At 40.6% G+C, this 14981-nt stretch overlaps 1 protein-coding gene across 1 annotated transcript in view; it reads right to left on the bottom strand.

Annotated features, from left to right (window-relative positions):
- The window catches only part of znf644b (zinc finger protein 644b), a gene marked incomplete at its 3' end in the record, with an annotated part of 35836 nt that extends 31247 nt beyond the window's left edge, over positions 1–4589 (bottom strand). Inside the window, exon 1 of the mRNA XM_080860245.1 lies at positions 4501–4589. The remainder of the gene's footprint in view (positions 1–4500) is intronic.
- Between the last annotated feature and the right edge of the window lie 10392 nt (positions 4590–14981).

The raw sequence follows: 14981 nt of genomic DNA, 5'->3' as shown, positions 1-14981 counted from the left end.
AGGTAAGGTATAATCCCACGGGTGTTGTTGCCTACGCCACTCGGCCTGCGGCCTCGGTGGCTACGGCCGAACACCACCCGTGGGATTATCCCTTACCTACCCCACCCCCACTCGTGCTATATTGCTTAAATGACTGCCTATTTCTCATCACCAACATGCACTTAAAAACAATGCCCCTCTTTTGAGTGTGCTATTATCATCACAAACCCTTTGTTTTTCTTCCATTTCTAGGTGTTATACTGCACAAATAACAGCAGGAAATCAATGACTTTTCTATGAGGGTCGCAATTCAGAATGAGTGAAGCCTAAACTTCAACAACACTCTCCATTCTTTGTCTACATCCCAGTGGAGCGGTGGCATAAACACCACAAGATGAGTTTGAAGATGGGAATTTAATCAGGTAATTTGCCAGGAGATTCCGCTGGTGTGATTTCGACTTTAAATAAAAGTGGGGGAAAAAAGCCTGACGACTAAGGATGTGCATCTCCCCCTTTTAAGACGATCTGATACATGGGCTATGATATGATTCAGGGACGATACATCTTACTTCAGAGCGGCTCAGTGCAATTCAATGCAATACGATACAATACAATCTGATATAGTTCTGAACATTTGTTTAATGTAGACATTCATTTTCCATCATAATACAATAATTCTATAAAAGTGGCAAGTAACTGTTTATTACTTTTCCAAGAAATGTTGACATTATTATTCATGAATATAAACTGAAGTCTGTCTCACACACCCATGCCCAGGTGCCTCACTTTGGTAATTAATAAGGGAGAAAAATGTGAAACAAATATACATTGCAATATATGAACCCTCAATACTGAAATCAAATAATATTCACATCCAACAAGCTATGGTTATGCCTAGCTATACCTACATCTATGCCTTTTTCGCAACACTAACGTGACCAAACCACTGATACATCTTCGACTGGAGATAACATAGTGTGTCTCCATTACATTTAGCTACCAGTTATTTGTGGAAGGGTTTAATTTGAGCAATGACCATTGCAGTATATATTAGTGACAAAACAATCGTATTAGATCGTAAAAGGTCAAAAGATGCTGTGCAGATTGATTAGCGAAAGAGACTCAGAGAAGTCGTTATTATTTTGAAAATAACATGGCTTGTAATGTTACACAGCAGCTTCGTTTATACTAAAGGATTGAACCAAAGCCGACTGGAGGGTCTCCTAGTTCGTCTTCTCTGATGAGTCCAATTTCACAGTAGGTGCAAGACTCTGTGGCTTGTAGGCCTCTCCAGGTCTCCGTCTAACCATCAGACGACCATGTGTTGGGCAAAGCTGAAAATTGGACTCATCAGAGAAGACGAACTAGGAGACCCTCCAGTCGGCTTTGGTTCAATCCTTATGGTCTTTTACAAACCTCAGCCAGGCAAAGTACAACGTTGTCCCGGAAGAAAAACTTGCTTCCTTTTGCTCTGACAATGTTCCCCAACTCTGAGAAGTGTTTTTTCCAGCAGGGCAATGCTCCATGCCACACAGCCAGGCCAGTAAAGGTGTGGATGGAGTATCACCAGATCAGGACCCTGTCATGACCAGCCCAATTTCGAGACCTGAATCCCATAAAAAAAACTCTGAAATGTGATCAAGAGGAAGATGGATGGTCACAAGCCATGAAAAGAAGCCGAGCTGCTTGAATTCTTGCGCCAGGAGTAGCATAAAGTCACCCAACGGCAATGTAAAAGGCTGGTGGAGAGCATGCCAAGACACATGAAAGTTGTGATTTTAAATCAAGGTTATTCCACCAAATATTGATTTCTGAACTCTTCCTAAGTTAAAGCATTAGTATTGTGTAGTTTAAAAATGAATACGAGCTTGTTTTCTTTGCATTATTCGAGATCTGAAGGCACTGCATCTTTTTTGCTATTTTGACCAATTGTCATTTTTCTGCAAATAAATGATCTAAATGACAATATTTTTATTTGAAATTTGGTAGGAATGTTGCCAGTAGGTTATAGAATAAAACAAAAATGTACATTTTACTTTAACACATACCAATAAATAGTAAAACCAGAGAAACTGATAATTTTGAAGTGGTCTCTTAATTTTTTCCGCGGCTGTATATTGTCATAAGGACAGGTCAGTATTGACAGGTCAGTATATTGTTTTACTTTTTTTCATAAATATATCTGTTACACTTAAAAACCATGGTTCCTTACTCTGAATGACGTTTTGTCAGAAATGTATAGATTGTATGGTTATTGCATTAGACTGTATCATAAAATTAGTTTTAAAGTAACACTATGCAACAATTATACTTCAGGATTAGGGTTAGGATACGCAGTTTTACCTTAAAAAAAACAGCTTGAAAAAAATTGGGGCGCTACAATGACTTTTAATATGGAGAATCGCCTCCGTGCCATTGCCATACCAGATGTCCATAGGCTGTTTGGGACAAATGTCCACTGGTTATTTCAACACTTAAAGAGGATTAGGGTGATCATAATTACTCACAGTACTCATAATTAAAACTTTCATTGTTGTATAATCATCCGTAATTAGAAATCGTGTTTTCCTTCACTTAGAAAGAGCCCTTTGTATCTAAGTAGGAAGCTCGTCCTCTTCCATGGAGGCGGCCATGTTGCGCTGGTAGCGCTGGTATGTTTCCATAGTAGCCAAGAAGGGACAAACCAAAACACTGGCACTAAAGAGGGTCTTTCACGTTTTTATGACACCTAACAGCCATCCAGACTCAAAAATGGACACGTCACGCCCTGCTACATCCATTTACAAATTACTTCTTTACATATGATTAACTCAGATTAGTGCCTTCACTGCAAAAAATATTTTTTTGCATCCTTGTAAACAGAAATTATGTGTATATAAGAATAAGAAATCCAAAGCTATACTATTTATCAGATCAACTTAAGCTTTGACAATTTTGTTGTTTAAGCCAATGCTGTGTAGTGTAGCTCCACTGAAATGAAAAACACACGCTGGAGACTCTGGAAGAAGCTGTTTTAGTTTTTTTTGGAAGGGAAGTTGGGGGTATTTGGTACATATCAAAGAGTGAAAATAAGTGGCCCTAACTTAAGTTAAGCTAAGTTTTATGCAGGAACTTCTTTTTACAGAATATAGTGCCTTTAAAGTCTACAAGATCATTTGACCAAAACAAAATATGACCACAATAAACAATCAAATTAAAGGAGGTCTATACGTTTTCTGTATGGAGACAGTGCTACAGGAAATAGGCATACAGGAATTACATCTCACTAGACCTAATCAGAGATACTACTGTATAGAGATTAAACTGGAGTGCTCACTATTAAAGCTACTATTCACTACCACAAAATCATTGGGAATTGCACCACTTGCAACTTGACTTATGTAGGCCTACTAAGTTACTTATCTCACACAAGACATTCCAAATATAGCCATATCTGCAGTGCAATTTTGAAGCATACCAGCCGCAAACCACAGAGTTCTCCCTAGTAGTAGTATCATCAGTACCACCTTAATTGACAGCATGGCTAAGCATCCTCACCTTATAAGGATTGAGCTATTTGTCAAGGAGGTCAATTACATTCCCTCATTGTCACCTGAAAAGAGGTTGTGGTTACCTTAAACAGTCTGATTCTCTATCCCTATTTCAAAAAAATTGATATAACCACACAACTTAAATTCAACCACACTGCATTAAAGTGTTAAAACCTAGGCCGACCTCAAGCAACACTGAATATTCGTGCAATTACAAGACGAAGGCCTACAAGGACAGCAAGATGCAGACTTCCATCAAATAATCAAATCCTGTTCGCTGCACGCCATCTGTTATTATGCCACCGGCAGACTGCGGTGATGTTTTAAGTTAAGGGTACCTTTGCTATTCGGTAACAGTGAACTTAGTCTGAAATCGTGCCAGCTGCAGAGCACAATTTTTGTTTGCCGTTGCCAAAATGCCTGAGCGGATGCTCTGACTGCAGAAACCGAAAGCGACCTTGATTGTAAGAGAATGCCAATGCTTTTCTCCCCTTTACATGCTTGAAGTGTCAAATCTCCAACTAGGAGCAGCTGCTACACAGGGGAGGTAGAAAGGGGGAGAGCGGTTCTAACACGGGGAAACGGTTTGCCTTATCTCGTGATTGACACTGCTTTGGATCGATCCTGACAACAGTCTTGTAAAAAAAAAAAAAAAGGGGGATAAAACGCCAAGTTCCTGCTCGGTGGAAGACGACAAAGCTAGCAAGTGCATTGACTTGTTCAATCGCTCTAACTTTCTTCTAAAGTGTAATGCAATCTCAGAACGACGACAAAGGGTGACAAAAATGTTTCGCTTTAACCGAGCATGCACAAAGTCGCTATATGCCATTAACCAGATATTAATAACAGTGTGTCTGGCTTATCTACGTGAGTAAACCCCTTAGGTACGCTCAATGCCCAAACCTGTGCTCAAATAGGACGCCTCATTGCTGTTGTTCCTCGAAGAACTCGTACTGTATCGACAGGGTTACAGGAACAGATAGATACCTACCTCTTCAGTGCAGAAATTGATAGTAATCGGTAAGTTTGCCATTACATTTGATTACTGCTCGTTTTCGTCCTCCATCCATTACCCTGTCGCCATTTTGCTTAAAATTCTGCAGGTTGAACTAAAACTCAGGATAGGGATGTGGCCGGAGTAGCATGCACTTGGAAATCATAATATCTGCAAACTTTAATGGTACGGGACTGTTTTTAACGTTTTATTAAACGTTATATCGTATGGTTCTAATCGGTCGGCATTGTCTTGATTTCTTCCGCTTTCGTATGTGACTGTTCGTTCTGACTAAAATACGGGTCCCCTACTAACAATATGGATTATTCCAGGCAGACGCTACAAAAATTCTTGCCTCTAAATTGCTGTTTGGAAGATCACAGCAATGGTGGCAGACAAGCTACCACCAACCACCGTAGAGCAGAACTGTATCCACTCTAAATTGCTAATAGCCAGATGTATGTGTCATTGTACAGTGTAGCGGAAAATATACATTTCAAGGAAGAAAACCTACTTCTTCTTTACTTTTTGGGGAATGCAATGGTCATTTATTCTGCATCATTTTTGTGTGATCTCGACACAGATGTAGGCTCTTGAAACTGTCTCGACTGAAATCGCCCATAGCTAATAAACTACATATGGCCCACCTGAATGTTTTTAATAGACATGTTTGTAACAAAGTCACTATACTAGAACATGCTCTGTGCACTTGCAACTTTTTGCACCAACCAGGCCCATTGCCATGATTTTTATAGAGCAATGCACAAAGCGAGAATTTAGTAATAACTTTAGTTATAACTATAATGATAGGAATACAAGAAGGGAGAAGGGCACAACATCAACACTGACAACAAAAAAGTGCCTGTTCTGTTCCTCTGACTAAGTGGACGGTCAATATCTTTTCCAGAGGTTATTGGAAACATTTTGTAGCCTACTGTAAGACATGACACCCCCAAAATATTAATGTAATTTTAGACTAATAATAGTCCATGGCTTGCGAACCACTAAATAGGCTGAACTAATGACTGTCAAAATGATGGACCACGTTGTGATATGCACATGTTCAGAAGAAATGAAGCCCAAATTGGTCAACATAATGGGAAAATTGGAGCCAGTCTACGTATACAGACACTTTAGAACAGTAGCCTACATCATGTATAGGCTAGCCTAATTGATTTAGCTTTTCCCAGATAGCAAGCATGTGTCGGTCCACCAGTGTATTTTGGTCGGCACCCCACTGGACCTCGACAGTTGCTCTCAGACCACCATCATTTTTAATATAGCTGGGCGTGGATATTGAGAAAATAACATAAAATGTCTAGTTCCTTTAATTCTCCTATCCTTGGCATTGTATATTTAAAATATCATTACTAAACAGAAGTTGTTCACAGAACTAGAAGGCTCTCAAGTTGAAAAATGACATTGTCAATTAAAGTCTAGACACACAGGTAACATGTATAATGTTAAAGGTTTTTTGAGAACTAATCAAGAAGTATTAATGAAAAAAAAAAAGTGGGAAAACGGTGGGCTGTTTGTCTGTAACTCACCAGTGGACCGCCGAAAGGCCGATGAGCAAGAGGGCTCTGCCCCCAGTGGGCCGACTGTGGTCCACTGGACTTTTGCTATCTGGGTTTCTGGGCACAACTTAACATTGTGTTGGCTGAAAAAAGCCTAGAATAAGTCAGAAAGTTTCAGCATTGAATTTAGAGGCTGGCTGCTACATACGCACACACTTCACCTGCAATGCCATTGCAAGACTTCTCTTTTATCAAGTCAACCAGTTATGTGTTGTCGTATGCCGTCCCAGGCTATCAGTATAAAAGACAAGTCTCCAAAGAACTCGACCATGTTTGTTCTTCGGTCGTGCCAAATCAAATGTCAGTGTCCAAATTTGGCCATTTTGTGTCTCCATGGCTGGCCCTGTCCTGGCTGTGACCATTAGGCCCTAATTGGACACATCAGTGTTTCTCCCCCTCTTATTGCTCTGTGTGGCCACTGTGAGGCAATCACCCTGATGCTTTATGGCTGGCCAGACCTTGCGTCACACAGGTGGGTGTTGTTAATTGGGGGGGCAAAAAACTGCTGCTCTCTGTCCACATCAAGTGCTTAGAGGTCAGAGAGAGAGAGAGAGAGAGAGAGAGCATCAGATGAGGTTTACATGCAATAAGAGTCAGGGCCAATACAAATGCAACCGGCCACTGTCTCTGACCCTGAGAAGCCTCTATGTGAATGGGACAGTAGGACTTTTTAACACCAATTATGTCAAGAATGTCAGAAAACGGCTGTCAAAAATGTCAGGCCCCAGTGATGGGTGTCAAGCTGCACTGGCGAATGTGCCTTGGAAATCGGCTGCAGAGAGTCATTCAGTAGGCCGCTTATGGTGTAACAGATGGACAGTGTTGGCCGTTCCCAGACATAACACAGATGTCCCACAAACCAACACTACCCACGCAGTTGGTTTGTAAATGCCAAAAGGTTGCATACAAATTGCAATAAACAGTGAAGCAACCAGCTAAATAATATGTAGGATGGAGTGGCTGTCATCTTTTTGGGCGAAAAGAGTTTTATTTGGCCTAGTGAGTTCTCATGCAACATATCTTCAATATTCCATATTCAAATTTGAAGTGGTGGAAGTATGCTTCAGCATTGAAGGGAGTGCTCACACAGGCATCCCAGTCAGCTTTAACCCTCATTTAAATTGTATAATGATAACACACTGTCAGTGAATTATTGATGTTATTACATTATTTATTTGCTAAGCAGATGCCCCCAATCCCATCGTTGTTATGTATAAGTAAACAGTGCATTGAGTGCTTCCACATTTAAGCTATTGGATATTTTTCAGAAAACCTCTTGTGTCAGATCATGGCCTATGTACAAGCTGGTATTACACAGATGACCCACTTTGTAAGACAACAAAAATCATTCATTTTAATTAGCTGTATTCTACAGAAGTGTGATGCCTGCAATGAAAATGCATTCAGCACAAGTCCATAAGTACATACAGTGCCTCTGGACATTCAATACCATCAAATTTATAGATCTGTCACTCAGACAAGGATGAAAGGAATACAGAAAGAGAGAAAGAAAAGACAGACATTGAAAAAACAATAAACCCCTTTAAATGAGCCATTGACTAGGCCTTCAGGTAGCATGACAACATCATAGGCGAGATAAATTAGTCATGTTTTCTTGGATTTCATGTTTAGTCATTCATACTAGATGGTCATATTTTACCCGATCATTAAACCTCATTAGTGAAGATTCCAAAGGTAAATCCTTCTTTGACAGGAGCCATTGAGTCAGCTCTATGTCTCATCATTAAACCGCAGTGGCAAGGTTGCAGCTGGAATTGATATGATATTTTATCGCTACTCAAGAAAGCATTTTAATATTTGTTTGTCTTTCTTTCTCTCTCTCTCTATTCAATAGTCATATGGCTGACAGTGTCTCAATTACCATTAAACAATCCCTTGCACAGCATTCGCCTTGAGAAATTGCAATGGTAATACCACGAAAATAACTGGTTTATCCCACATCTTCCCCCTACTCATTAGATGTGGGTAGTAATGCGTTATGTTTACTCCGTTTCATGGACTGAAATCGTTTTTCCAATAAATTGTTTTTACTGGCTGGGCCCTTTTGTGTATGTATTTATAAAGATTGTAATCTGTCATTTAAATATATATCACAAAATTGAACCGGATTAGCATATGGATGACAGTAGTGAAATGAGATGGGGATTTGAAGCCATACAATAGCAGTTTTTGTTCTACTATATTCTGAATCATATGTTTGCCCATAGGTGCAGCAGTGTGGTGTTTGATGGTCGTGCCCTTACTGCAAAAGGGAGCTGATAGGCAATATAATTGAGCTTTGACCCTTCATTTGTAGTCACTTTGCTCACATCTGAAACAACAGACATACAGCACACACTCACACAAACAGCACACACACACACACACATTAGACTTTATTCGCACGTACATGCTATAAGTCAATTAGTAGTATGACACTTTTGGTCCTAATTTTAAGACGCTCATCTTTTGTGTTGTAATGTTGGTTGACATGAGAAATATACCTGAATAAAACAGAAAAAAATATTTTAGTCTTTCAGAGAGGAATTGTTTATTGCTGTCGAGTTGCATTTCACATAAAAAATGCATGTACATAAAACGTTTAAAATAAATAGTCTAATATTAAGTTAATCACACGTGTGAAATTGACTCTGTATGTGGTAGAACATGGATTTTTCATGAATTTGCTTCTGTTAATAATTAATGAAAGACTCCATACATTTTACATTGAAATGGCAAATAAAGGAATTGTTTGTCATAAGTGTAGGAAATACAAAAAAAAAAAACATTTCATCAAGGAGAAACGTTTGTATATGACATTACTCTCAGCACAAATGTTTGCCCAAGTAATTCCATATAAAATATAAGCACGTTTTATGCCCGTATGAAACAATATGACGCACTAAAAGACAGCACAGCGCATCAATACGTACAGAGCCTGATGAGTGGGTTGTCTTTTTTAGGGATGCACAATTTTCTATATGCTGAACTCATTTTGGGCCGTGCCAGTGCCGATAACCTAGTACTGTTATTGTGATGGCCTACTTGCTGTAGAAACAGACATAAAACATTTCCGTTGATTCTACTCTAAATGTTTCCTTTTACAAATGCAGACATTCACTCGGAAAAAAATGAGGAATCATTTTAACTCGGACTAGATGTAAAATATGCCACATACATTTTTTCCACTAACATTTTCAGATAAAAATGTAAATCTTATTCTACTTGAATGATGCTTCCCTGAGACCTTCTCAGCCAGGCCCATCGGCAGAAATGCCGATAATTAACTTCTTAAGTTTTATCAGCTGATACCGATGTCGTGCCGATATCAGCATGCATCCCTAGTCTTTTTGGGGGGGATGAGGGATGTGAAGTGACAGTGGGCTTCTGTTTTCAGAGCACACAGTAATTTTTTTAATGGCCTGCCTGCCAAGCATGCATGCCCCAAGTTTGATTTTTATTTCTTTTTTTTTTTACCGACAGAAAACTAGGAGGGGGGTGGGGGGGGAGAAGAAGAGAAAAACCTCTAACAATTTATTATGCTGTTTGTACCTCATGCTACTAGTGATCATCTGCAATTTATTTCCTACCTTGGGGTAGAGCAAGCCACTTTTCTCCATTTTTCACTGTCTTACCCCCCTCCAGTCCCCCAACCCCCCCTTCAAACTCAACCTCCCTACCCCTTTTTTTGTGTTTCTTGATCCTGTGTGCTGCCGACTAAGCTTCAGCCTGAAGCCATGGCGTTGGAACATCACAGAAAACCACATCATTATGCTGCAGCCTGTTAACAAAGAGAGGAGGCAGAGCAGCCGTTTAAATCATGGGGGCACGCGAAAGAACACAAAAGATTACAGAGTTCACCGCTCTGACCTGCGGAGGGTTTATTCTCTCTCTGTCTCTCTCTTTCTTTTTTTTGCCCTCCTCGAGGTGCTGCACTTGGGGAGAGAGGCACGCTTACGCTCGTGCGTCTCATCCCTCGCTCCCCTCGTTCTCTCCGGCACACTTACTCTTTCAGTGCGGCTCCAGTTACTCAGAGCCTGCCCCGCTTCTCTGGCCGTACCGTGTTAATTCAAGGTCACAGTTTTGTTGTTGTTGTTGTAGTTATTCCACCTGTCCTCCAGGGAGTCCTCAAGTGCCTTTCAAAGAAAAACTGTAGTCCTCCACCCAACCCCGTCACACTTAGATTATCCACTGACTCCAAGGCTTCAGCAAATCCAAGGCCGAGGGGCGAACACATGTTGCCTTTTTGACACTTCAGAATGACTTAAATGTTGAAGGGAGAGCCAATGAAGGGAGATGATTGGCTGGTGACAGCTCATCACCCCAGCTCTGATGAATGATTGAAAGATGAACCTTGAGACGTAAGATTCCATATGCCTTGTAAATGAAAGTTTAACAGTCAGAGCTGTGCCAAATCCTCTGGGGATGTGGTGAGGAGGAGAACGAATGCCACTATTTTTAAGTGCCATATGTAGTGATACATGGCCTTGGCTGAGGTTTAGAGACCTTGTGAGAGAGTTCTTGTATTTACCAAACCGTTTTCAAACAGAATGCTCTGCATCCCTCAGTGTTCATACCTCATGCAGAGTTTGTAGTTTTGTTTCCTCTAAAACTAATTACAGTAAGTAACACCGAGCTAAAAGGCAACTGAAACCAACCAAATCTATTTTAATTATTCATCATTGTCCGTCTGGAGAAGGACACATGGTGGCCGTTCCTAAAGGAGGCTTTTCCTGCTTTAGTTTAATACGACAAAGTTAAGAATATGACCTCAAATTACCTTTTTTTTTGCCGATAAAAGACACTGAAGGCTGCTTTGTGCAATTTGCAACTGCAAGCTGTGTTAAGGCTTGCATTAAAACATATCATCTTAAGTCACACCAAAATGTCATAGTGGTAGTCTGGAAGCTATTCAGGCCCATTTGTTTCCTAACATTCAAAAGAGACTTTGTTAGGTGAATATTCACATTATCCCCATCAGACTTATCTTCAAAAAAACAATCAAGGTAAAGTAGCAAATGTAACCTCCCTTGAGGTTTGCTTGCTCCTTCCTGAAAGCGCTTGAAATGCCCATTTATATCTCTGCTGGGCAAATGGAACACGTGGGTTTGGCGCCAACCTTTGCAGTGGACAATGAAGCCACAAGGGGGCACATGGAAACTGATTAAAAGAGCCCTGATCATTTACTGCCTTAAAATCAACCTTAGAAAAATATACTTCACTAAGTGTGCAACATGTCTTTTAAAATATTTAGCAATACCTGTGGCTGTTTTAATCCATTAAACCTGATTACATTACATATTGCACATATTAAACTTTGCTCCTTTGAAGAGTGGTAGCCATGCAATGTTTTTTTCTGTCATAAAATATTAAACTTCTCAACATCCTTAGAGCGAGTTTCTTTAATGTGCGCGTAATTTCACACCTCTGAGTTTGGACTCACTGCCTGATATTCCCTTTTATCTAGTCCAACAGCCATTCACATGTTTCAGTTTATAAATCTATCATTGATTCTCTTTATTTCACAGTATGTGTATGTTGTAACAGAATAAACTGGGTCACTGCAGTCTGATAGCATGTTTTATCTTGTCATTGATACAATTTTTCCAGTGGAATTTTGTATTTAAAAAAGGGCGTGAGGAAGCATGTTTGAGTGCAAATCAGTGGTCATCATCAAGTCTCGGCAAAACCCAGGTTCTTGTTATGGTTCACTAAGGCGTACCCAAAGGAACAGTATGTCAACTAAATGTTTCCAACAGTCTCATCAATGTGAACAGATCTAAGCCTTATTTAAGCCATCCACTCCCACACTAGGAGGTCGTGTCCACTCTCTGGTTGTTGCGCTCATCTCATGAATGTGTTGTGCTAATGGTGTTGGGTTTACATAGGCTCTACATGTTTGAATACCTTAAGGAATAATACCATTGTAAGGTTTGGTGACATGCAGGCAGTATCACTCAGTATAGATCTCTGAGACTGGATCACCTATGGGAAGGGAGGACTAAATGCATACCACAGACACTGGACTTTCATTCAAAGATACTTTTATGGTCGTTCTTTTGTCTTTTTTCTTTACTGGCGATGGGATGTCGGGCTCACTTCATCAACTAGCTTTTGCTCAAATGACTTCCCTTTCAGGAACTTGTCTCGTGTGGGACCGACGGCTTGCTTCTCTGGAGGCTGTAGTTCTAGTTGTACATATTAAACAAGTAAAGATCCATTAAAAAGACCCATGCTGGTGAGACTGCCTCGAAGTGAGGCCTTAGGGTGGACTGACAAAGTCTCACCTGTCTGCATCTTAATCATCCCTGTAAGTCTAGAGGAATTCTAAGAAAGCGAATTGGAAAAAAAAAAAATATATATATAGGCTCAGGTCATGTTAGGAAGCCTGTGTAAGGGCCATTTTTGGCTTTGTGCTGCTTATGGTGTTGGCCAGGGGAATAATTCTGGATCACAGATTTGCTGACCAAGGATGACTCACCATCATGATCTGTCCCAGTGAGCAAGGGAGGAACACTTGGCTCCACTTCTGTAGTGGTTGGGTGTGGACTGGCACAGTATGCTCCAACACTCAACCAATCTCAGTGTCACCATAAGCCTCAGACTGTGGGAGATGCAGAGTAACAGTAACAGAGAGTACAAAGTAACAGTAACAGAGAGTACAAAATAACAGTAAGTAACTATTCCACTTTCCATATGCTCTGTTCAGATTTTTTTTTTTACAATGCAGTTAACAGAAAGATGGATGCAATCAGGGGCGCCCGCAGGATTCTCCTTCATGGTACGCACGCTTAGGGAAGTTGTATGACCACAGAGGCTCATTTTCAGGTTCTGTAGAGAAACCATCTGTCGATGTAAACACAAGCGAATGAGAGTGCATAGAGCATGGAGCAGTGTGATAAAGAATGCACTGCTAAACAACCCATGTTTGAAAAGAAACCAGTCGATTGGAACATTATCTTATAACCTTAACCTACTTTATGGTAGTTTCAAGAAATGCTCCAGCCAAAATATGACTTGGCTCTCATTGTGCCGTAGTTCTTAGTAAATAAACTCAGTTAGTAAAAAAAAAAAAACGACCAATGTCTCTGGCAACTTCTCAAACTGCTGAATGACGTTTCAGCTGAAGCAGTCAAGACAGGCAATATCAGTAGAAATTCAATTATATTAGGAATGCCTATTTGACCACTTACTCTCTTCCACACGGAACCGGGATTGCCTGAATCCGGACACATGTTTAGTCGGATCTGCCTTTCGTCCACACAAACACACAGGTTGGATCCGCGAGTCCGGAACTTTTTTTTGTCTTCAGTATGCTATGAATCAAAACAGAACTTGGGTATGCAGTGTGGCATCACTGGATGCAATTAACTATGACCTTAATTACTGGCAAGGATCTAAACCATGAAAAGCTGTAGCATAGCGCACTCATTCATAGGTATTTAGCATTCCTGCTGTACATTGGATTAGATTGCATCAGAGCTTTTTTCTTTCCCTCCCTGACTTGAATGGAAGCTCAAACCACTGAGTCAGGGCCAGAGGCTTTTTCAGCTCTTTGAGTTTCAGCCGCTCCTCAAACGATCATTTTTCCCCCATGAAGGATAAAACAACTGTTTACAGTGTATGTCTGAAGCCTCCATTTTGTCTCAGATCATTCAGATGTGAGCAAGCAATCGATCGGCCCTCTATGCACGCGGACTCCAGTCAGGCTTAAAACAATTTGCGAGCGCCATGATGAAATCCTCTGTATCCACCAGTATTGATCCCAGCATGGGGCTGATTTCATCCCCTTATTTGGTGCTGATTAGATGGCGCGGAGGAACAGTGGAACAGCCCTCAGTAAACTTGTGTAAACTTTTGCGAGAGGGCTAGAGGCACTGGCAACTTTGCTGCAATGATGGAGCGCGCTACGCCCGCCTTTAGTAAGATCCAGCCACGGCTGATTTCCTGCTGGGGAATTTAAGCGACGCTTTTGTGGCCAAATAACAGAAAGTTTAAGGTTATTTCACTGAGTAAATAATTCATGGCTGTGTCATTTCTTTTGGTTTATTGTAATTTGCTTTTGGTTTTGTTTCTTTAAGATAAGAATTGATCTTTGGGTAAACAAGTTAGCGTTCACTTGGTTGAGCTAGATTACAGAGAGAGCGAAACTCTTGACTGATTCGCTCTTTCATGTTCCCTGGCTTTTGGGGGCTGAGTGATACTCATCACAAATGAGAGATCTTGAGCGACTTTCTCAGACTGATTAGTTCAGCTCACTTGAGATGAGGGCGGCTTGTTAAAGACTGATGCGCTTTATTCATTTCTTTTCAACCCATCTATGTCAAAACAGTAAGCTGAATGCTTAAAAAAAAATCACCAATCTCTTTATTCTGTTTCAAAAGGAAGAGAAATATCTTGTGATTTTTTGCTTTGTGAGTTTTCTGTGTTTGTGTGTGTGTGTGTGTCTGCCCAATATACACACTCATTATTTCAATAAACCTATTTGTGCCTTTCTGGCAGATGCTATAAAGAGAATTGGGTATGATCCACTGAAGAATAATAGATGCTGGTGGGGTGCACTAAGGCTTTTGGGCTGCTGTTCCAGCCGACTCCAGTCCGAAACAAGACCGCTGGCGGAAATTTAGTGGCCAAGGCCGTCAAACAAATTGAGTCCTTTGGTAGATGCTAGATTTTGGGGGCTGGAGGGACGGACTGGGGGAGTGGGGATGGGTAGCCTTTTGGGTTTTGATGTAGTTGCCTTGACAGGTCGGATAAAAGATTGCTACACGATACAAAAAACAGACCCCACAAAGAAATCTTGCCAAATTGCACGAGAAGAGATGGATAATTAGAATGCCAACATCTGAGCCCTATTGTGATGTGACCTTCCATGCTTTAATTTAGTCTCTGTGTGTTTCT

The sequence above is a fragment of the Sprattus sprattus genome (genome assembly GCF_963457725.1).
Source record: "Sprattus sprattus genome assembly, chromosome: 2".
In the NCBI taxonomy this organism is placed as follows: Eukaryota; Metazoa; Chordata; class Actinopteri; order Clupeiformes; family Clupeidae; genus Sprattus; species Sprattus sprattus.
Note: the sequence above shows the minus strand (reverse complement) of the source record. Positions and strands in the feature narration are given on the sequence as shown.